General features: G+C 33.6%; 1 protein-coding gene across 7 annotated transcripts in view; it reads left to right on the top strand.

Annotated features, from left to right (window-relative positions):
* Window positions 1-25,652, top strand: part of LOC106882709 (dynamin-binding protein) — a 308,006-nt gene that overhangs the window by 12,131 nt on the left and 270,223 nt on the right. Inside the window, exon 1 of one of the 7 annotated variants that reach the window (XM_089353938.1) lies at window positions 14,574-14,690. The exons of the other annotated variants lie outside the window; for them this stretch is intronic. The gene's annotated coding sequence lies outside the window, so the exon portion shown is untranslated. Of the gene's footprint in view, window positions 1-14,573; window positions 14,691-25,652 lie in introns of those variants that run through there. 7 annotated transcript variants of the gene reach the window in all.

The following is a 25,652-nucleotide window of genomic DNA, read 5'->3' as shown; positions in this document are numbered from 1 at the left end:
CAGAGGTTGATGGTATCAACTAACCGCCACCCCATCAAATTTGCTGGCCTTGTGCCTAAATTAGTAATTATTATAGTCACGAGCTGGCAGAAACATTAGCACACCGAACGAAATGCTTAGTGGTATTTCATCTGTCTTTACATTCTGAGTTCAAATCCTACCGAGGTCAACTTTGCCTCTCATCCTTCTGGGGTTGATGAAATAAGTACATTACACACTGAGGTCCATGTAATGAAATAACCCCTCCCCCAAAATTTCAGGCTTTGTACCTATAGTAGAAAGGATTATTATTATTATTATTATTATTATTATTATTATTATCATTATTATCGTTATTATCATTAAGAAGGTGGCAAGCTGGCAGAACTATTATTAAGCTGAACAAAATGCTTAGTGGCATTTCATTTGTCTTTACATTTAGAGCTCAAATTCTGCCCTGGTCAACTTTGAAAAGTCAGCAAATTGGGTTAATGGGTTCCTCAGAAACTTTCCAAGTCTAATCGCACACAGAGAGTAAATGTGTGCTCTTTTCTGCTGTTATGTCTCACAAATGAGCCTTTTTTGGACTGAATAGTGACTGGTGACAAGAAATGGGTTCTCTATAAAAATGTTAAGTGCTGAAAACAGTGGGTAGGGAAAGGAAAAATACCAGCACCCCAAGCTAAAGAAGGTCTTCACTCACGTAAGTGTTATCTGTTTGGTGGGATATGAAAGGTTTAGTCCACTTTGAACTTTTAAACCCAAATCAAACAATAACAAAGGAGATTTACTGTGAGCAGCTTGAGCTGTTTAAGTCAGTGCTAGAAAAAAAACTACCATCTATGGTTTCAAGACAAAAAGTGTTTTTCCATGAGGATAATGCTCGGCCACATACATTCCAAAGGCTGGAGCAGTTTGAATGGGAAACAGTGTTCCACCCACCATATTCGCTGAACATTGCTCCATCTAATTATCAGTTATTCCGCAGTCTTGAAAATCATTTGGATGGAAAAAATATGAATTCTGTAGACAAGGTCAGAACAGTGCTGGAGGAGTATTTTTTGTCATGGACTAGTGAATTTTGGAAGCGGGGCTTTGCAAGTCTACCAGATAGATGGAAGAGCATTGTAGAAAATGAAGTAGAGTATATTTTAGATGAAGAAAGAACTTTGTATATCTTCATTTTGAAAAATAAAAGAGGTATAAAAAGCTGCATTATCGGATGACCCAATCTACTATATATGTGGGAAATTTTGTTTGTGGGTGTGTTTGTGGAGTTGTTAGATAACTCCTACACCGTTTTATCGATTTTTATGAAACTTGACACATGAGTAGGACTCATATCTGGAAACCTCATGGCATACTCAGATTGTTGAAAAAAAAGTCAATAATAGGGCATCTGGAAGGGATCCTTATATATATCGAATATATTTTATTTTAAAAACCAAGGGAAACAACCCATTTGCCCTTGGAAGGGATCTTTATGTATAGCCAAGGGAAATAACCCATTCATTTTCCTAAATTATTTGGTAAAAATGAAATGGAGTATGCTTATTTCTTAGTATTTGAACTGTTAGTTATCTTCACAATTTATCCAGTACAACCCTTAAACAAGTAAATAGTATTTTCCTAAACAATAGATCCACTTATTTTGGTTAGTGACTTATTCACGACTATACCAACACTAGTGCCTCTGAGGGTAATATTCTCTTGGAATGCATAAAAGCCCTTTTCAGAGTTATTTACTTTGAATTGTTATCTCATATCTGATTAGCCTGTTTTTATGTAACATGCTTCATGATTTTAATATACATACCTTATTAGTATTTCCTCCTGTGTTCTGTATACTCTGTGAACACATTAAAGCCCTTTTCAGGGCTACTTTATTTAAATTCTTACTATAGGGTAACTAATTTCATGTTATTACATAACTGACTTCACAATTTGGGTATTCATAACATATTGGGAATTCCTAAAAACAAGATCCTGTGTAAGACAGTTCAGTATTCTCTGTAAATGCACAAAAACTGTTTTGGGGGCTACATACTTTGTATTGTTGTTATTGGATTAGCGAAACAATTATGAGAACAGAACCAAGGGATAAGCCCCACTTTCCCAGGAATTACTGGGTACATCAGCTAATATATATATATATATATATATATATATATATATATATATATATATATATATGACAGGCTTCTTTCAGTTTCTGTTTACCAAATCCACTCACAAGGCTATAGTAGAAGACACTTGCCCAAGGTGCCATGCAGAGGGACTGAACCTGGAACAAACTTCTTACCATACAGCTACATGGTTAAGATTTTCTTTGGCTATTTTCCTATGATTAAAGAAATTCCACTTGTGACCTTTCCATTTTTAATTTTAAGATTTCACTATTCACTGTGTCTTGCTTTTAAAAAAACAAAAGACAAAAATTAATAGGATATGTGATGTGAGGAACATTTGGCTGCTATTTTTATTTGGTTAAGCAACTACATAGAAGTTCCCTTGTTGGCTTATTTTGGTAGTGGTGGTAGTGGGATAGCATGAAAGATATTGTTGTAAAAAGTTCCAGTAGATGCAGTGTTCTAAATAGTAATTTTGGGCTGATACTTAATATGGAGTACTGTGGGTTAATTTACTAGGGAAAGTGTTAGTATATTGATTTAGGTGGAGTCATAATAACACTACACTATAATTTTGCATAAATCAGAAGAAATGAACTTTCAGTTGCCTTCTTTATGCTAAATGAACTTTAAAGTATGTTCTCGAAATGAAAACAGTAATTAACGTTCTATTTTGGGGGTATAATTTTCTGTTTTTGTAGGTTGGTTCCCAGAACAAAGTTGCTTTGTCACATGACATTTCATCACACCAATTTTTTATTTTTTAATTATTATTCTTGCATATTTGGTGGCATGAAGCTACATGATCTGCTGTGGAGTAGTGAGCAATATGTGTTTTGATGCAGCCATTCACAAAAACTACTTTTCCTTGACATTGAAGTTATTGTTATTTCACCCCAGGTCATCCCTGATCAAAGACATTCCAGACATGACCATCCCATAATTTCTATTTTGGACGTATTATATCTTGAACTACATTATCCAGTGTATCCATTTTTTTTTTAAAGTGATAGGATATGATTTGGTGGTACTTTGGCTCCTATTTCTGGCAGGTCAAATGATTACATAGAGGCTCCCTCATTGGTTTGTTAACATTGAAGTTTGTTGACATTTGTTTATTTGTAGACATTTTGAGCATCAGCTGCAAATTGACCATTTTGTGTCTGTCTAGTAGATTCTCTTTCAGTTATAAGTCACACAAACACTTATAAACTTCTTTTTCTTCTGACAATGGAAATCCAGACTACATTGATAATCATATTGTAAAACATTTTGCTACAGGTGAGAAATAACTTAGCAAAGAAAATTTGCAAACCATTCTACATATTGTAACATAGTTCTTTGCTTAAAGATATAATATTTTTTGCCTATAGTATCTGTTTTTTTTTGGTAATCTGATGGTAAAACTCCTAGTTTTTTAAAAAGACTAGGAGAGAAAATGATGTCTCTAAAACTACTGCTCAACAAGAGAAATTTTGAAACTTGTTTGATTAATCCTGATACTTTGCTGTAATTTTAGAGGTGAATCCACTAAAGTCTAAACAACTGTTACAGTACAGAAAAATAATGCTGTTGTTAAAATTGTGTAAAAAAAATATCTGAGGTTGTCTCTTATTGTTTGTGTGTGTGTGTTCCCATTGAAACAATTGTCTTTCTATGGTAGGTCACTATTTTCTGCACACAATTCATAAATTGAAGGTGAGGTAATATTTCTATAGAATTTTTCTCTCTCTCTCACATAACTTTGATAATTTGACATGGGTTCTTTTGGGTTTTTTCTATTTCCTGATGTTGGTTTTGCAGATATTTCAGCTGTTAAACTCAACATCACCTATCCTACTTTATCAACCAGTTTAATTTATCTGCTAGAACCATCTGGACACTGTATGACTTTAAAACCTTGTCTATTAGTTTGTCATGGTGCTAGCTTTACAACATCACTTTGATCTCTTCATGTCGTTTGGTGTGCAGTGAATGTTAAAATTCTTCATCAAATAATACATACAACTGACATCCACATTGCTGGACAATTCTGGATGGTTAAACACCACGTTTTCTATGTAAAATTTAAAACCAATCTACTTTTTCCCTTCTAGATATTTATTCCTTCTTTCATTTTCTCTCTCTATCTTTCTGTGTCTTTCTCCCTGCTTTTTTCATTCAGTCTTATCGTTTGCTCCTTTCTCTCATTACTCCTTTTCCTACCTTCACTCTCCCTTTACCATTCACCTTTCCTGATACAACTCCTTGCTCTTCTTCAGCCCCTTCCACTGTTTATCACTCCTCCACCTTTCACTAGCCCCTTCTCTTCCCACCTCTCTTTTGCTCCATCTCTCACTCTTTTTCCCTTTGCTCTTTCTGTCTGTTGTCTTATTCTTTGTATTTCTTCTCTCATCTTTTCCCCTTTCCTTTCTCTCATTTTTTCTGTCTCTTATTCTTTTCTCTACCTTTCTTTATTCTTTCTTAGTTTTCTTCTTTTTCATTTTCATTTCATCTCTTTCGTATTATTTTTTGTCACTTTTTTCACTTTGTTTCATATTTGTCTTCTTTTCTTCTCTCTCTCTCTCTCTCTGTTTCAAAAGTATATTCAATATAAATAAAAATGTACTTTTTGGACTTAAAAAAATTTCATGAAAGTGATATTAAACCAAAATAAATATTACCATTCATCATCATCGTCGTTTTCTGTCTGTTTTTCCATATTTGCATGAATTGGACAGGTGTTTTTTCATAAAGTATCTCATCATATATTGCTGTCCTCTTTAAGGTTCAGTCTCCTGAGTCAGCTTTCACCATTTCTTCCTGTCTTTGGTCTTCCTTTTTTGCAGGCTTATTTCATGTGCATTACTTAACACTTCATTACCCAATGGTTATCCATTACATGCATTGCATATCTGTACTCATACATACTTCTCTTGCTCACTACATCTGATTCCTCTTATATTCAGTTTTGCTCTCCATTGTTTGTGCTTTGCTGTTCATTTACATGAATATTACACATTCACCAGAGAATTTTTGCTACTTTGCAACATCATATTGCTTATACAAGTTTCACACAATGTGCTTTTCACTCAGAAAGACTCTTTTTGTTTCCAGCAGGTGTAATAGTTCATCACATTTTTACCATCCTATCTTACTCAAGTTAATAAGCTTTTGGAACCCTCAATTGCTAATAGGAGAAGCTATCAACTACTTTTAGGGAGCTCTTCCAGCATTTAAAAGAATCTATTCTATGATTGCTCTCACTGCTAATTATTTATGTCCATTTGTTACATATGAAATCTTTGTGGGACTACCTGTAATTTTATTGTGTTTCTTGTGCATCTGTACTTCACACTGAGCCAAGTGTATGGTATTCACATATATTCCATTTCTGCATAACCTATATAGCCAGTTTATTGGGAACAGTGGAGTCCTGTTTTCTTTCCTGCTAAAATTTTTGCTTAGTTTACTTTGCTTCTGTGCTTGAAATTTTTTGTTTAATTTTTCAGTAGATTCAGCTATGAGAATTAGATTATTGGCATGTGGAAGTTCTCAATACTAGACACCTCTGTTATGGCATGAAGAAGTATAATAAACTAGATGGGTACCAAGTCTTGATAGAAACCTACCTTCACACTAAATTCCTTATTGAACTCATTAACTTTCTCTGTACATTGCTTGCATGGCACTCAGAAGCCAAACTTTGAGTGCTTAAGTTTGTGTTTGAAAATATAAAACATAGCAGGACAATTTTACACATGTTGTTGGGAAATATTTCCACATTCTCAGCATCAGCCCATAACTCATAATTCTCAGGTTTTAGTTTCTGATTATACAGTATGCTATTTGAACTTGTGTTAATTTGAGTTTTGCTCTATGTGTGTATACTTATACATATGAGACACATGCAAGCCACATGTGCATATATATATATATATATATATATATATATATATATATATATATATATATATATATATATATGTACATACATATACATATATGTATACACATGCATGTGTACGCATACATGTATACACAAACATACATACAAAAATGAGTAAATGGATCTTGTGTTAATTTTAATAATCGATATTGAAGTTGTTTGATCAAATGGAAGTAGTTTCTTTTTGAATCATATACTGTGACTGAGTGATGCACCCCCACAGCATGACACTCTTTAACAAGGATGCTCATATGTGCCTGCATGTGTGTGTATGTGTGCATGCATGCATGCATACACACACACACACACACACACACACACACACACACACACACACACACACATGTACAAGAAGGACACACAAAAGACATACAGGGAAAATATTTTCTCAAATGCCCAGGAGTCTCCCTGGAGGTAGTAGATAGTTTCTGTTATTTAGGTGACTTAATTAGCAGTGGAGAAGGATGTTCTGAAAATATAGTTGCTAGAATAAGAATAGGATGGAGAAAGTTCAGAGAGCTATTAATTCTGTTACAAAAGGCCTGTCTCTCAGAGTGAAAGGTGGATTGTATGATACTTGTATATGAACAGCAATGCTATATGGTAATAAGATGTGAGCTCTGAATGCTAAGGACATGTGAAAACTTTCTAGGAATGAAGCTTGTATGTTTTGCTGGATGTGCAACATCATTATGACAAAATACAAATGTGTTGAGAGAGAAATTGGGCATCAAAAGAAACAAATGTTAGAGTGCAAGAGAAAAGACTGCATTGATTTGGGCAATTGATGCATATGGATGAGAAAAACTGTATAAAGAAGTGGATAGAACTTATAGAAGAGATAGACCTTGGAAGACATGGAACAAAGTAGTGAAGGCTGATCACAAGAGGCTGATCTCACAGAGGAGATGACAAAGGACTAAGAAGATTGGCAATCCACTGTACTTGAGAAGACTTGTCTGTCTCAATGAAGGTGAGGTCTTAAAAGCATTATGTTTATGTCTATATACTCACTCGATCCTGTCCCTGTTAAGCATTCTCCACATCTCATCTTCTTAATACCCATCCTCCCATCACTTTTCTATTATGGCACTATTTAGCTGCTGTAAGCATTTGAGAACAGAATTAGTATGTATTTCATCTCACTTTTTATACCACCAGTTACATCCTTCTCTCCCTGGAACCACTTCCTATTAACATCTATCCTTCACTTGCATCATTATCCCTTCCCTCACTATTTTCCTTTGAATGTTCTCTTTCTGAGCCTTCAGTTATCTCTCCCTCTCTTCTTGGCTACATCTTAGGCCTGCCACACCTCATCACTCTCTTATATCCATCATTGATGCTCCCCCAACTTTGTTGCTCTACTTATGTATGTCAGATCTCCATCTTTGTCACACCATACACATCATCTCCTTGCTTTCTGCTCTATGTACAAATTTATGATACAGCTGCTCTCCACACCTTTTGTGTTGCTGCTTGTCATCTCTTCTTTCCTGAGCCACTTCTATTTGTCTCACCTTCCCCACCTCCAAACTAATATTTACCATTAACCACACCTCTACCCTTGGTCATTACAATTTTTCCCTCTGCACTTATCTCTAACCATCTGTAATTATCTTCTCACACTTTTATGAAATTTTCTGCTCTCTGTTTCACCACTGATCCACTGTCTGTATTCTTTCATATACACACCTTCATATATTTTGAGAATATCTCATCACCATCATCTTTATTTTCTTTCCAGCTACCCACCCTTATATAATGTAGAGTAAGAATGTATCTCCTCTATGATAAGTAACTTGTATTTGTTCCTCACTCATACTTTAGCCTTTCAACACCTAGTATAAAGCTGTCTGCCCACTCTATTAAATACACTCCCACTCAGTCAAGGAGGTTCTTTCTTTTCTTGTCTTGCAAGCTACTTGGCAATCTCACTGGTGCTGGTGTCATGAAAAATGTACCCTATGCACACTGTAAAATGGTTGATATAAGGAAAGACATTCAATTGTTGAAACAATGCCAAAGCATACTTAAAATGTGTATAGTCTGTGTCTGTCAGTTTTAATATATACTAATGATTTCATGTGCTATTTTTCTATATGAGACAAAGTATGTATCAATTTATAAAACACAAGATTTGATTTATTCAGTATAAGAAACAGTATATATTTTGAACCTGACTCTATTCCTAAAGATAGTATGTGGATTTGACTGCCAATGGATTACACTTTTGAAGTAATTAAGTTCCTCTCTTCTTTAGTGCAAGAACTATACAAGTTCTCTTAGATTATTTATGTGCCTGTAGATATTTGACACAGATTTTCCCATAAGTATTTGAGAAAAATTATGTAACAAATCAGTGAGCATATAAAGGCGGCCTTGTTTTAACACACACATGCACGCTCACGTGTGCTATTATTTTCATAATCATCATTGTTTCAACATAAACTTTTCCATGCTTGCATGGGTCAGCTTGAATTCATTGAAGAAGATTTTCTATGGCTGGATGCCTTTCCTGTCCCAACCCTCATTTATTTATAAGCAAGGTAATATTTCTCCCTGGCTGGACATGGTTTCATGGATGATTGGAAATAAAAGACAATGCTTGTATATAAAAGACAATGCTTATTTACAGCTATCACATGATGTGAAGGCAAAGAGACACTAACACACACACACAAGCATGTGACAGGTTTCTTTGTCTTTCTGGCTTAAAATCCACTCATAAAGCTTTGTAGAAGACACTTGCTCAAGGTACCATGCACTAGCACGGAATTCCATGTAGTTGGGAAACAAGCTTTCAAGCACACAGCCATGCCTGCACCTATTTTATGGGTGGTTATATTGTTTACTAGTTTTATTTTTGTATTTTGTTTATATGGAATGCCTAATCTCTGTATCTTATTACTTCTTGTCAGTACTGAGAATCTTTTCTCTCTGAAACTCAGTAAATCTAGTTAAACATTTGACAGGCCAAGTAACACCAAGGAAAAATAAATTAGAAAGGAGCAGCAGACTTATGAAAATTACTATCTGTTTATATCCACATTGCTGACTAAATTTCATCTCTCCTTTCTATCAATTAGCAAGACATAAAACTTTTAGCCAAGTGTTGGCAAGTAGATGTCCATTACAAGAAAGGCAGTTAGTCATAAGCACTAATTATTGATTATATATGTCCATAGGATATATGCTTTAGAATTTCTAAACTGTGGGAAGAATAGGTTATTTTGATGACAATATTTTCATAAAAACATTAGTATGTCTCAGTTTCTTAGCTGTGTTTCTGTGCTGCACTTTGTTTACGTTAATGCTTTAATACTATCTCTTATCAAAACTTAATTCTGAATCATGATTTTTATTTATTTATTTATTTAGTTGATTTTCTCAATTCTATTTCTTCAGTTTTCCCTATTGTAGCATGATTTCGATGTCTCTGAAATTCAAAACATTTTCCTCAATTATGAGAATCAATGTTTCACAATCAGGTTCCTTTCCTAGCATTAACTACTCAACTGTGAAATAGGAGTAGTTTCTATTTTCCAGTTGGGTTGGTAAGTCATGTAGTGTGTTTTTATTATTACCTAGTGCTATAATACAATGCTTGCAATAACAAGGAGTGAACTACTGATTTTTAGTACAGAACCATTGGAATCCTTATTCATGTAAATATTTTATGACATTTAGTGTTTGTGGTCTTGTACTATGAAAAATAAAGCAAAAACAAAAATATTGGTTTTAATTATTCTCAAATTGATTAAAATCATGAATGTTTTTTTAGTAAAATGAAAAAAAATTTCCTTCATGGAAGGACGATGTTCTTACTTGACTTATTAATTTGAATGAATATACACTATTTGTTATATAATGTTAATGTTTGACATTACATATCTGACCTTTAATGGCATCAACAAAACTGTTGTCTTGCTCAATATAATATTCATTTCCAGTAGAATAACAGTGAGGTAAATAACAGAAATGTTTGCAAACGAAATAAGCAGCTTGTATTTATTGTTCAATGAGTTGTATTTTGTTTAGCTTTTTGTAAACTGAGTGCATCTAACGTAACTCAAGTTGATTTGTTTCCATAGAAACAATTTTGGTAGATTTGCTAATTTCTCTGTGACCTGAAATAAATAAATTAAATAAGTAAATAATAATATCTGTTATTGTTAGAAAATATAAAATGTGGAATGAAAATAGCATAAATTAAATCCTAAAAAATTCTAACTTAGCTCTTTTTCTAGAAGATTGGGTTGGAATTCTGAAGAAATTTTCCTTTATCCTATTTACTTTAATTCTGTGTTTTAACTTTTTGACTTTTTGAGAATGTCTAAAAGTATTTGTACAGTCCTTTATTATTGTTATCTTAAATCCCAAATTTCAGTTTATGATTGCTTCTATTTTTTTTATTTCATAAAATTTTTATTTGAAAAATAATGTCTATATATGTGTGTATATATTTGGACATTAATACTTTCAAATTCTAATATACCATTGCTTTTTTTTTTTTTTTCATAGAATTTTATATCTGAAAAACAAAAGGACTATAGGTGCATATGTGAATGTATGTATATGTTAGATACAGTCATGTCTGTGTGGTAAGTAGCTTGCTTCCCAACCACATGGTTCTGGGTTTAGTCTCACTGCGTGGCACCTTGGGCAAGTGTCTTCTATAGCCTTGAGCCAACCACAACCTTGTGAGTAAATTTGGTAGATGGAAACTGAAAGAAGCTCATAATATATACATATACATACATATGTATATATATATATATATATATATATATATATATATATATATATATATATATATATATATATATATACATATCTATATATTTATGTGTGTGTATCTCTGTCTGTATTTGTCCCCCAACACTGCTTGACAACCAGTGTTGGTGTGTTTGTGACCCCTATAACTTAGTTGTTTGGGAAAAGAGACTGATAGAATAAGTACTAGGCTTAAAAAAAAGTCTTGGAGTTGATTTGCTTGACTAAAGACCCTTCAAGGTTGTAGCATAGTGTAACCACAGTCTAATGACTGAAACAAGTGAAAGCTAAAAGATTTCAAATATATATATATATATATACATATATATATATATATATATACATATATATGGACATTCACATGCTTTCAAATATGTTTAGGTCAGGTTAATACATTGATTTCTTACATAGACACAAGGTCACATTTTGGATGAAGGTATAGTAAATTACATTACCCTCTACTTCCCAGTACTCAACTGATACTTTATTTTATAATAAAATAGATATGCTTATTTAATGGCATCTAGTTTAAAAGTTGAGACAAACCTCAAGAAACAGATGTATTCACTTCTTGGTTATAGCTATTTTGTTTTAATTATATAGCTACTATCCTTAATTAAATTATGAATATTCCAATACCATTTCTACCCCTTCCTTATGGCATCCATATAGTTAATTATTTAATGATAAATAAGTGTTACAAATATCCATTTGATGTTTGGCTTTGTATGTAAGATTGTGATTTTCTTTTTTAAAGTTTTGATAAGTAAAATTAGATTTTATAAGATTCCCAGTTTTCATTATTTGGTGAATTCCTTTCCTCTTATCTTCATTCTTTGTCATCTTCAGCTCTGTAAGGTCTTTCTTTACACTAATTTAATTAATGAAATTATTATAATTTTTATTTTATTCCATCTTAAAACTAGTATTTTAAAGTTTTCATCATCTCAGTCTATGTTTGGTTGTATCTTTATGTTTTCTTTAAAGCAAGCAGTATTTCATATTTTTAATCTCGTCTTAATTATATAATCTTAAATATATAAGCTAACAGTGTGTATTTAATTTGTACATTCAATCACTATATAATTTGCATGATATTCAAATTCCATTTTTTACATTATTAAGAAGGAAAGCTCTTTATTTCTTTTTAAATCAACATTAATTATTTAATGTAACATACAGTATATATATTGTATGATATATAGTGTGTATATTTTAACCCATTTTTACCTTTTTCTTACCAACTTGCCTGAGGTCACTTTTGCTACTCTGGTGCAAACTTTCTGTCTTAAAGGGATCTGCATTAAAAATGTTTCATCAAAATTTCATATTAATCTATGTTCCAAACACCAGCTTAATAATGGCAATGTTATTTTACTTCATTATTCTTCATTATTTTCAAAATTGAGTGAAACAAAGGCAGTATATTTCAGCAGAAATATAAAATATGGTAACAAAAGAGGAAAGCTGAACTTATCATCATCATCAGCCTTTAACATTTACTTTGTCAGGGTAGACAAACACACACACACACGTACACACAAACAGATATACTTATATATATATAATATGGGATTTTTTCAATTTCTGTCTACCAAATCCACTCACAAGGGCAACAATAGAAGACTTTTGCCCAAGTCGCTGCACAGGAAGATGAAACCCAAGACCACATGGTTGGGAAGCAAGCTCCTTAACAACACTGTCATTGCCTATATCTATTCATAAATGTTATATTGATTGAAAAGGAGTTTAACATTTGATTGAATAACATTTGAAGAGCATGGCAATTATTTGAAATCAGAATGTCTAGATTCTTGGAGTTGATTTGCTCGACTAAAGACCCTTCAAGGTTGTAGCATAGCATAGCCACAGTCTAATGACTGAAACAAGTAAAAGATAAAGGATTTCATTCATATATATATATATATATATATATATATATATATATATATATGGACATTCACATGCTTTCAAAATCCCACTTCACCAATATTGGCTGTTGCATAAAACCTCATAAATTCTTTGTCTCCTTTTACCATTTTCTCATTTGGTGATAATGTCTGCTGCCACTTTGATGATACCTAATAAGGCTTCTGTTGGCTAGTTCACTTTTTTCCAATATGTCTCTATCACCAGACTCAAAATTATCACCACCGCTACCAGTCCTATTGGATGCCAGTATTATTTCAAAAGATATCAAGAGTTTGGGTTTTTCTTTACATGTAGATAATCAGGAACAGAACAGGAAAGAAAATCATAAGGATTTTGTCATATTTGTTTATAGAAAATATTAGATAGGTATCCCTAGTTAAGAACTCCTGCTCTGGATTATAGAACAGTTAAGCTACTATACATTTATTCAATACCAAAGAACAATGAATGGCAGTATTGTATCACAAATCCATTGTAAGCTATATTAAATAAAATTAGTAACTCTCAAGGAAAATTGCACAATAATATATACAATAAATGTATTTTGCCAAGTAACTTAATAAAAGGATGTTTGTTATTTGAGGTGAATCTCTGATGTAGTAACACACATGGATTGAGAGGTTTATCAAGTCATTTAATAGCTCTAATAAAAAAAAAAATTTTCTAAAATTACTTGGTAACAAATATATAAAAATGTGACATTCTAGATAAACGTGTCACTGAGTTGCTCAGCTCTTCTGACATAGGAAACATGATTTGTGAGATTGTTCATGTTTTCAATCATTTCAACATAAGATGAGAAAATGCAATCTCATATTTTCAGACAGCCTGTTTTATCCATTTGTCAAAAGATAATAGAAATCCCTGTCATGTCTCTCTTTATCTCTTTTTTTTTTTTTCCATATTTAGAATTCTTTGTATAACTAGGTTCTAAATTATGTAGCAAAATGATCACATAATCTGGTCAATTCCCTATTTTCAGAGACATTTTTATTAAGCAAATTATTAGTCCTAAGCTACTATGCCATTCATACATTTCTAATTTATGCAAAGCTCACTACCAAGGTGCATACAAGTGTCACATTCTCTCTGTCACTAAAAGTAGTATATAATTACATAACCTTAGACAGGTATTTCTCTTGCAGCTGTCTTCCCAAGATTATAGCACCTATATTTCCAATGCCTTCTACCAACTATCAGTTGTCAATCTTAATTCTATAGTGTTTCAGTTAAGTAGAAATTAATGGATATTGATGTTAGTATTCAGTTAGAAATGCTGCATGTTGGATTGGAAGCTGACTTGTTAGACTCATGGAGTGAAGAAAGAATGTTATTTGGCGTAATGTTGTGAATCAGTTTTACAAATGCAACAGAATATCTATTCTAAACTAGAAATAGCTAAGTATTTTTAATATTTAGAGAATTAAAAAAAGATATTTAAAGTTGCCTCAGGGAAATTAACATCATCTTTTTCCTTTTTTCCTACATTACAATTCCTTTAGTTATATAAACCTCATCTTTTTCATTAATTCCACTTCACCAATATTGGTTGTTGCATAAAACCTCATAACTGCTTTGTCTCCTTTTACCATTTTCTCATTTGGTGATAATGCCTGCTGTCACTTTGATGATACCTAATAAGGCTTCTGTTGGTTAGTATGTTGGATGCTGGTTCTTATTGGTTTTATTAGTACAGTAGTTTCAAACACAATAAGTGATCAGAAATTAATGATGAACCTTTTTAAAATGTGATAGAAAAAAAGAACATCTGATGATTTTTTTTTTTTTAACTTTATACATTTTCTTTCAAATTCCTTATAAATATATAGTGGGATCTCAGGCAAAATGACAGAATACACAATATCAGATATGCTAGATGAACAGAAGTAATTAGCAGAAGAAATACTATGAAATAAAAATCTATGTACTCCTGAGCTGGTTGACAGGTATAGTAGATAATTTCTATTATCAAGATGACTGAAGTGCTGTCGTTTAGCCCCAGGTTAGCCTTGATTGAGCAAACCTATGATCAAAGATGTTCTAACTATGATCAACTTTGTCTTTTTTTCCCTAGACAGCATCAAAGTATCCTTCTATTTTTAAAGCAGCAAAAGTAATTTCAAGGAAATTTGACAGTCAAAGCTAGTGGGTAAAGAACCACATAAAGGTTCCTTTACTGGCTCATGAAAACCATAATGTTGGATGTAATTATAGTGGAAAAATTGACGAATGAGAAAGAGATGGAAGTTGTTTAAGTCGTTCTTTTATTGACAACAAAATATCTCTCACTTCATATAGAAGGTATTAACAGATTATATTACCATATAGAAGGTATTAAAACAGATTATGAAGAAACTAGTGATGTCTCTGCAAATTGTAATATCAAATTTTATTCTGTAATGAAGAAGGTAGATCTACTGTTTTTAAGTAGAAACCTTCATCAGAGAGAGATGGAACATTTCAAACTGAATCCTTCAAAATGTGATGAAATGTTTATTAGTTGCAAGATAAATAAATCAGGAGTAGTGAAAGGGAGAAAAAAAAAACTATTGCAGTAAAGAATAAAAAAGAGGTGGGAAAGTTAACAAGTGTTTTTGGGAGGGACAATGGTCAAAGCAAGAGGGAACAATATAAGGAAGACCGGTAGATTTGAAAGACATTGAACAGGAGAGGTAATGACTAGGAAACACTATAGATATGCATATAAAAGGTAGATTGTATAAAGCAAGTAGGTGTAAAGAGACTGATAACTACATAGCCATGTGACTTGAACATTAAATAGAAGAGAAACAAGCTCAATTTGATCACTTGGAAATGCAACATCAACTTACATGGAAATTAGAGTACAAGTGAGCAAGCCAGGCATTAAAGCATTCCCCAGTGTAAAGAGGAGAAATACTTGTCCTGGAGCAATGGGTAAAAAAGTACTGTGATGACAGTGAAAGACTACTCCTGATAGAGTAAGACTAAGGAGGATATGAGGAAAAGAAGTCAATTATCAGGATGATAGAAGGAGTGGCAATGGGCTGTGCCCATTTAATTCATGCCAACACAAATATAAAAAAATATTTCCTCACATTTTAGCTAACTAAGAATGGAATTGCACTATGTAATGATATTAGTCCACTGGTCAAAAAGCATGTGTGTGGGGGAGGCATTTAAAATGTGACTGATATAATAACTACATTAAAAGTGATGTGTACCTTGCTACTTTCTGACATATTTGTTATAAGTGTGGTAGTAGATACTACATTTCTTGTTTTGCAGCATAACTCTTAAATATTATCAAATATAAGTTAACCAGGAAGAGTCTTTGGAATTCTTTGCAAGCTCGACAAAATTGCTATATTCAAGCATTGTAATTATTCATTGTTGCAACCCTCAACATCACCACTACCATGATTATCATGAAGATCTTGCTCAAGTAGCAGTGTATTTAGTTGAGAATATAAGTAAAGAATTTAAGTAAAGGCAGTTTGAGTTGCATATGGAGTTCTTGGTACCATTCCAAAGTAGGTTGGAGGTGTTTAAGGGCCTTTAGGATATCTACTTGTAGGTTTTTGGTAATATTCATGAGTCCTAAACTTGGTTTAACATTGATTTGTTCAATGACAGAATAAGTAGAGACCAATGTTTATTATCAGCTTGATGAGTCAATGAAAGAGCTTCTACATAGTCACTCATTCTGCTCGAAATAATAGCCAAGTCTCCTTCAAATTCCACCCTTACATCTTAAGTAAAAGACACATTGGGCTATGTAATCCCAGATGTATAAAAAGATGTGATGGTTACAGTTTGATTGCCTTTGGATCTTAAGTCTGCTAAATCAGAGTTGAACTGGTGTATGTTAAACAACAATTGATGAACAATTAAACTTTAAAAGAAAGAACATTTTGTTGTTATTGTAGTCAACCATCTCTGTTTTAATTTGCAAACACAGAGAGTAAGTAGTAACTAATGAAATCCATGATGATGAAGGACAAGCCACTGATCATGCACATTGACTATGTACGTTTTAGAACTCAGGTTGTGAAGGCATACTGTCCTTAAATTAAGATGTAACCTTATTCAAAAACATGTAACCCTATTTTAAATCACATAAACATAGTCTAAGGCATGTGCTAAATATGGCTTGTGGGAGACTGTTGCTATCTTACATTCAAACTACACATATCCAGTTCTAAATTCACTAGGCTGTATCCAACAGTAGTTTGAGCATGTAAAGGCCATTAGGTGTCTTAATATATAAAATTGACTATGTGTATGTATGTCTATATGTGTATTCTAAGTTTTAGTCAACAATTTTGGGTCTAGCAACTGAAATTTTATATAGTGGCTCAACTTTTTAGAGAGGAATCATAGGTTATGTGGCTTTTAAGTTCTGTACTTGTCCACCTTTTTTTTTTGCATAATTTTATGCAACTCAACTTGAATTATTTTTTATTTGGCTTGAAGGAAATAATTCTGAGTGAATCAACATTTCCAGATGAACTGAACATTGTTGGCATCGTTTATTCCAAATATTGTGGATTCATATGTTTGTATTTATTTTAAGTATTAATAAACCCAAGCAAGGCTAGTTAAAGCTGCTAGTATAATGTATTTTAAAGCTGTTGTGGATTTTGTTTTAATATATGTAGTAGCTGGTTCTTTGCTTTCTCAATACCAATCTGTTGTGCATTTCTTATAAGGATTAACATTGTGTAATGAGATGAAGAATAATTACTTGATGACTTCAGAAAAGTACAGGGCTGCTATTTAATGAAGCAATAAGAATTTTTATATGTGGATTTTCTGTTGTTAAGTTCTATTAATGCTTACTATATGTGTTTAGGACATAATATTCCACAGTTTTTAAGTTGTTTTGTTCATTAGAAGAAAGCTGGCTGCATCACTAATTACTATGTATACTGCTAGATTTACTTATTAACAAGTCAAATGTAAAACTATCTAATAGAACTATGTAATTTACTGTGTATTTTAGAAAATTACATTTGTGCTAATAACAATGCTTCTGCACTGCAATCTGTTCTTTGTAACTGTTTCATCAAACACCATTTATCAACACCATTTAATCTGATGTTCTGATCACTGAAGTTTTAGTGGTGCCTGTGTAAAGGCATGTGGCTTAGTGGTAACCACTATTCGGCCCATGATCATAAGGCCATGAGTTTGATTCCCAGCAGCATGTTGTCTCCTTGAGCAAGACACTCTATTTCACATTGCTCCAATTCACTCAGCTGGCAAAAATGAGTAGTACCTGTATTTCAAAGGGGCAGTCTTGTCACATCCTGTATCTTGCTGAATATCCCTGAGAACTACGTTAAGAGCACACATGTCTGTAGAATGCTCAGCAACTTGCCTGTTAATTTCATGAGCAGGCTGTTCTGGTGATCAGATCAACTGGAACCCTCATTGTCATAATCAATGGAGTGCCAGTGGTAGTTGTGATGCTGCTCATTGCTGTTGTTTATTATGGTAGATGTGGTGATGGTAGTGTCAGTGATGACAGTGGTTGCTCTTATATAATGTTTGCAATGGTGGTTGGTCATTGGTAGTTGTGTTACGGAAATATTGTTGTTGTGATGATTGCCACTTCTGCTATTGTGATAGTTGTCGTAAAGTTAAAATTCTGCTATCCTAAATTAAACACCATACCAATTACTGTTTTTTTCTTTCTCATTCCTTCCTACACATTTTCCCCTTTTATTTTGTTTCTGTGTGTGTGGTTACATTTTATTTTATTTTTCATTTGAAACTGAAAATTTATTATAAAACGTTATATAGAAGTATATGCCTACTGAATATAAATTGTTTCATTTGGCAAACTATAGAAGGAAAAAGAAGTAGAGAGGGGTGTCTTTGTAGTCATTAACTTTTGTCTTAAGTAAAATAGCAACAAAGGGAAAATATATATAATTAACAGAAATATATCAAAAACTTATTCTCTTGCCAGGCAAAAATTAAAAACAAATATGACATCTTAAAAGAAACATTTAAATTACACATGCACACACACACGTGTATGTGTGTGTGTACAGTATGACTGTATGGGCAGATGAGTAGAGTGTGCATATGTAAAGGTAGTGTGTATATTTGTAAAATTAATGGATGTCTATTATGAATAAAATACATCAATGTGTATATATAGTAAAGTGTATTGTATATATATACATACATATACACTATCAACCTACCCTCACACACATACACTTCATCTACTCCCTCCTCCCCATAAATTACCTACTTACTGTATTTATATATGTTTGTTTATATGTTTGAGTGTGTGTATGTGTTTGTGTGTGTACATGTACACACATAAATGATAAAAATCAAATAGAATTAAACATGTAAATTGCCTGTGATTGTTCTTTTAAAAATGTTTCTTATTGAATTTCCTCACTTTTGCTAACACTAACTGCTGCCATCTCCTTGTTTATTGTTTGCATTGTAAGCAATCATACAGTTGGTTGAAGAAATATTTCCACCAAGAATTTATTGTTTGCAATAAGTTAATAAGTTGAAATAATGCTTCAAGCTTGTTATCTCGACAATGCGGTGACACAGGAATAAAAGGCAATACTCCTCATACTGCTGATAATAAATTCCGGCTTCTCATATGAATTGAACTGATGCATATGAAAATAGAAATTATTGCTATTTGATAGTTTGAGTTTGCAATGGCTAGTATTCACCTTTTTTTTCATTTTTCTCTCTTTTTTTATTATTGGTTTGGTTTTGTTCTCCTAAAGCTTTTGTCCATGCACAGTTCCAATGCAATTCTTTTGATGGCTTTATAAGTTCAAAGCCAACACCTAAGCCTATCCATTAAATTCTGCTAAAGAGGCTAATATTGATACAAAGCTGGAGTATGTTGCATGACCTCTACTAACCAGATCAATAGAACATTGATTTGCAACAGCTGAGGAATAAGGTTCAATCTTTCTAACTAAACCCATTCCTTCCCTCATTTCCCTCATTTTCTTTCTTTCTTTTCTCCATTTTTTCTTTCTTCCTTTCTATCTTTTTATGTTTCTAATATTCTTTCTTTCTTTCTTTCTTTCTTTCTTTCCTATGATATTCACCTTAGAAGTAGTGAAAACATCATTGGTTGTTTTAGGGGGGAATTCTATATGATTCACTTTTTTTCTTTTTTAACACTAAGGATGTATGTTGCATAAGTTTTGTGATGTATTATCTCAGCTGGAAACGAAGAGTGTTCATGCACATGCACATATTTGTGTGTGTATATTTGTGTTTGTGAGGAGAGAAGATTATATGAGACAAATATATGTAAGAATCATAATGCTGTATAGCTGTGAAGCATGACCAGTGAAGGCACAAGATTTGTTGCAGTCAAATAGAAATGATGGCCAGTGTTAACTTATAAGAAAGTCTGAACACTAATTAGTGGAAAAACATGAGCCATCAAAGACATAAAGAGAAGTTATTTAGTCCTAAATCAAGCATACTGTGATTAAAAGTGTTAATGTGCCTTTGTGTCTTTATTATTATTTTTTTTAAGATAAAACATTTTGGGGTGTGTTTTGAGGGAGATTTGGACCAGTAATGTAACAAGATGAAAACTTTTCCCGAGTTGATGATGGAAGATAGTCAGGATTGGAATAGACCAAAGAATTATGTCAACTCAACAACATTGAGCTTCACTGTCTCACAAAATGGAGAAGCATCAGGTGATGTCTTAATACACATTTATTCAATTCGAAGCAAAGCTGATTATTTTGTAAAATTATTAGTTTGTAGAAAAAGTATGTTATTCCATAGTACTTCACAACCCCTGTAGCCTGGTGAGGCAGATGTGGTTATGTTCAGATTGAAACTCTAGTAATTGGTATTTTGTGAGGAAACTGTGAAGAGGAGAATTGTTCCAGAAGAATAAATAAATGAAGAAGTGTTTAGTACAAAGTGTAGGGAGTAGAGGAGCAAAGGACAGTTGGGTGTATCAATTAAGTCGTGGTAGCAGAATTAATTCCATCATTTCAATTTTCTCTCTCTCTCTTTCTCTTGTGCTTTTAATTTCATTGGAGACATTGAGAACATCATTATATTCCATATTTGTTTTTCTGACTGTCTTGGGAGACTGTTTCATTTGATGTTTTTAACTTCATTGCTTTACTTCAGAGTACAAACTATATTGCCAAAACCTTAATATTTCTATATATAAATCTAATATAAGATAAAAAAAAAAATTCTGTTGCTTTATCTGAAATTTCTGATGAAAAGTTAATTATGCTACTTGATCTGTAGAGCAAAAAAATTGGACAACCTGTTGATGAGTCTTGAGACCATATAGGACTTTAATCTGAATTCATGGTTTTGTACTGATGTTAGAAAGTAAATGACACATTGGATAATGTAGTGCAAGGTGCATTTTACCTGAAGAAAAAAAATAGATTTGATGATTACAGATGGAGTGCCTTTTAATAACCCTGCAGAATCAGAACTGACTGGATTGGAAAAAAAACTGTTATATATACACACAATTACATAAACCTCTTGGTAAGTAATTTTTAACATAGGCATAAGGATAGAAATTTAGGGAAGGGAATAGTTGATTATATCACCTTCAATACTCAACTGGTACTTTTATTAACCTCCAGAAGGATGAAAGACAAAGTTGACTATGATGGTTATGAACTGATAGCGTAAATAACTGGAACAAATAGTGTAAGGCATTTGTTTGATGCTCTCATGATTCTGCTATCCATTGCCTAATATTGGTTTCAACTTTTGGCACAACAAAGCCAGTAATTTCAGGGTAACAGGTAAGTCAATTAAATCAACCTCAGCACTCAACTGGTACTTATTTTATCAACCTCAAAAGGATGAAAGGTACAATCTACTATGGCGGCATTTGAACTTCGAGTGTGAAGTTAGAAGAAATGCTGCTAAGCATTTTGTCCAGTGCGATAAGAACTCTGCCAGCTTGCTGCCTTCCATTGCCCTAATATAAACTAATAATTTATGTTTATGTATTATATAAAGCTCTAAATGAATAAGCATTTTCACTATAAATATAAATTTCTAATGGTTAAAAATAGATAGCAAGTTACAGTGATCTGAGAATGTTATACAGACCTTCAGTGTGTTTCAAAACATCAAGAACCTCTTCTATTTCTCATTCACATGGAACAAAGCACCTGCTTTCTCAGAGGGTTACTTTAAACTTCTCTTTTCTCTTTCACTTGTTTATTGGACTCCTGTTATGCTGGGGCATTGCCTTGAAGGATTTTACTCAAACAAATTGATCCCAATACCTTTTTTTTAAGCCTGGTGCTAATTTTATCAGTCTTTTATGCCAAAATAAGTTACAGGAATGTAAATAAACCAACACTGGTTGTCAAGTGGCATTGGGGGACAAACACAAATATCCACACACATATATATATGCATGTATGCATGACAAGCTTCTTTCAGTTTCTGTCTACCAAATCCACTCACAAGGCTTTGGTCAGCTCAAGGCTATAGCAGAAGATATTTGCCCAGGTGCCACACAGTGGGACTGAACTTGGAACTATGTAGTTAGGAAGCAAACTTCTAACCACATAGCCATGTCTGAATATATTTTGTTTATTTGTCTTTCCTGGCCTAAAAACATATGTATATGAATTTAATTAAGCTTTTAACAGGTTGTAATGTATATAAAATTTCTCATAATGTCATCTTTTCTGTATAAGATATAGCTGGTTTGAATGTATGTAATGATGGTGGTCTTGGCTGAATAGACTTATGATCAAAAGTAGTCCAGCTGTAATCACTCTACCTTTTTTACCTTTTCTTTTCAGGCATCATGTATCTTTATACATTATCTTATGGTGTATTTTAGATGCCATCTTTTTGGGGAATAACGGAGATAATAGAGTGTAAATTAAAAGAAATTTGTCTGTTATTTCTATCCGGTTTCTATATAGGCTCATATAAATGGTGGTTATTGTTGCAGTTGTTAGGTAGCTACAGTTTTCTATAAATGCACTGATTTTGCTTCAAGGTGCATTTGTCCATAAGTCAAAGTGTTGAACAGTTGTCCTGGAGGTCATGAGATCAAATTCAATTATCAGTATTACATATGTATGACCTTTAATAAGACCTTTTGCTATAATGGGTTCACTTGATGCAACTGAATTCCCTTTCATTTTTAAGGTGGTGTTTTGAGAATTCAGCTGTAAGCATATTCTTCAACAATTTATAAAAATATTCATATTTGCAGATTTATTCAATTCATAACAGCATGGAATAGGCTGTTGTACATGTATATTCATTACTATACACTAGAAAACAATACATTTCCAAGGTGAAAAGATGCATTTTTCATTGATGGAAATCATATTATGTGGTTTGAACCATGTTATTGACTGGTTTGATTCCCATTGAAGAAAAGAAAAAAAACTATATATTTTTTTCTTTGCAGCAGGATGTTTGCAAATGTATACGGATTAATATTTTTGCACAAAGAGTCCCTACTATAACTTGAGAATTGTATAGAGAAAAAAACAAAAAACATAGACAGCAGTAAATTCAACACGTCCTCACAAGTCTAAGAACTGCTTACCTAATGACTTCCAATTCAGCGAAATAGAGTATCAGTGATCAGGTGTAGAATGAAAGCCTCTGATACCTGGTAATATACAAAATAAAATAGGAGTGGATATATATATATCTATTTCATTATCTATCCATGTAAACACAGTTTTGTCTTCCATACCATATGTTTAGAGAAAATATTAAGAACCCTTCGCTCAATCCAACTCTCCCTCTTTCTCCCTCTCTTTCACACTCATTTATTGTCATTTATTCATTCATTTATCTAATCTTGTCACAGTTTGGCTAACTGAAAACTGTTGGTTATAGCTTTAGTTAAAAATTCAAATGCCCAATTCTATCTCATTATTATCATTAATATTTTCTCACACTGGCAGCCTGAGTTTTTGCATTTTCACAGTGCCCAATTCTATCTCATTATCAGAATTAAGTTAAACATATTCATTCAATTATGTTACCCTAAATCCCAAAATTCCGTTTCCTCGTGTTCTGTCCTCGACCAGCCTAACCCTGATCTCTCTCTCTCTTCCTCTCTCTCTCTCTCAATTTCATTAACCATTTGCTACTCCCAACACTTTACCTCTGCTCCCCCACCCCATATAAACTCGCTCCTTCAGATTCCCTTACCTCATACTTTAATACCTTGCCACAGGGAGTAGAAACCAGAAGATATTCAGATAAGCAACCCTGTTTTCCAATCTAGCACACATCTAAAACCTCTTTTTCAGCACAGATATTAATCACTTCATTATTTCATTTCATTATCTATGCAAACATAGTTTCATCTTCCATGCCATATGTTTAGAGAAAAAATTCACTCAGTCCAACTCTCTTTGTTTCTCCCTCTCTTTCATGCTCAGTTATTATTGTCATTTGTTCATTCATTTATCTAATCTTGTCACAGTTTGGCTGACCAAAAACTGTTGGTTAATGCTCCAGTTAAGAATTCAAATACCCAATTCTGTCTCATTATTATCATTAATATTTTCTCATACTGGCAGCCTGCATTTTTGCTGTTTCGTGGTGTACCCGCCTTTCCCACCACCTGTACCAGAAGTCTCTATTCTATGACCTCTATTGGATGTCTCTCCCATGAACACCTCCAAAAGCTTAATGTTCTCCCATCCCTACTTAGGGTTTATCTCCCATGGAGGAATTTCAACCATGTTTTGTGGTCTGCTACCACAACAGCTCCTTTATAGGATCCAGTTAGCTCAAGACATCATCAGGAGGAACCACATCCGGTTTCGGCCCCTACTCCTCTACCGTTTTGACGTGGCGGGGCCACCCCCTTTCGGAGGTGTCTTCAGCTCTGGTGCTGAGTGCATGTCTTCTTTCACTGTTTGTGACTGTTCTAATTCAACTGTGGAATGTCCCTCGCTATGGTTATTTTCCAGGCGGTTCTGGCCACACGTCTTACGGTTCATCAACCCGCGTTGTTGAATTACTTTCTTCCGACATACCTTCCCTTGGTGGATTAGGATCCAGTTAGCTCAAGACATCATCAGGAGGAACCACGTCCGGTTTCGGCCCCTACTCCTCTACCGTTTTGACGTGGCGGGGCCCCTCCTTTCGGAGGTGTCTTCAGCTCTGGTGTTGGGTGCATGTCTTCTTTCTTCTATTCCCTGGCCTCTTCGATGCAGCATCAACAAGTGTCAGTGTCCGACTGATCGTCATGTCAAGTTCCCCTTTTTATATGTAGTGATTATGTAGCACATAAAATGATGGTGTAGTGTATGCAGGCTGAAGGTTAATGTATGTTTATGAGTTCTGCCAAATGTGAGCTTTCTTTTCAGGTACATGACACCGCTTTCCCACATCCCAGGGTCTTGTGGGCCCACACCCTCAGAGTTGGTACACTTAATGTTGGCACACTAAAAAGGTAGGTCTGATGAAATTGTTGAGATGCTTGAACGGAGATGTGTAGATTTGTGCTGCATCCAAGAAGTAAGGTGGAGAGGAAGTTCTGCCAGGTTCCTCACAGGCAAAGAACATGGGTATAAGATTTTCTGGGCTGGGAAAACTGACAGGATCAGGGGCATGGGTATACTTCTTGTGGAGAAATGGGTTAAGGTAATTGAGGTAGTCAGAGTCTGTGATAGAATACTTACGATTTAATTAGTGCTGCAACATGGATTAGCAACCATTATCTTGGCCTATGCCCCTCATCTAGGGCTACCTGATGAACAGAAAGACTGATTTTATGACACTCTCTTGCAGACTACCTTGTCAATGAATGACAGGGACCTTCTCTTTGTGGCTGACAACTTCAGTGGGCATGTTGGACAACATACAGGGGGCTTCTATGGCGTACATGGAGGTTATGGTTTTGGGTCCCGCAATGCGGA

The sequence above is a fragment of the Octopus bimaculoides genome, chromosome 6 (assembly GCF_046866305.1).
Source record: "Octopus bimaculoides isolate indiv1 chromosome 6, ASM4686630v1, whole genome shotgun sequence".
In the NCBI taxonomy this organism is placed as follows: Eukaryota; Metazoa; Mollusca; class Cephalopoda; order Octopoda; family Octopodidae; genus Octopus; species Octopus bimaculoides.
This window is presented reverse-complemented; position numbering and strand designations above follow the sequence as displayed.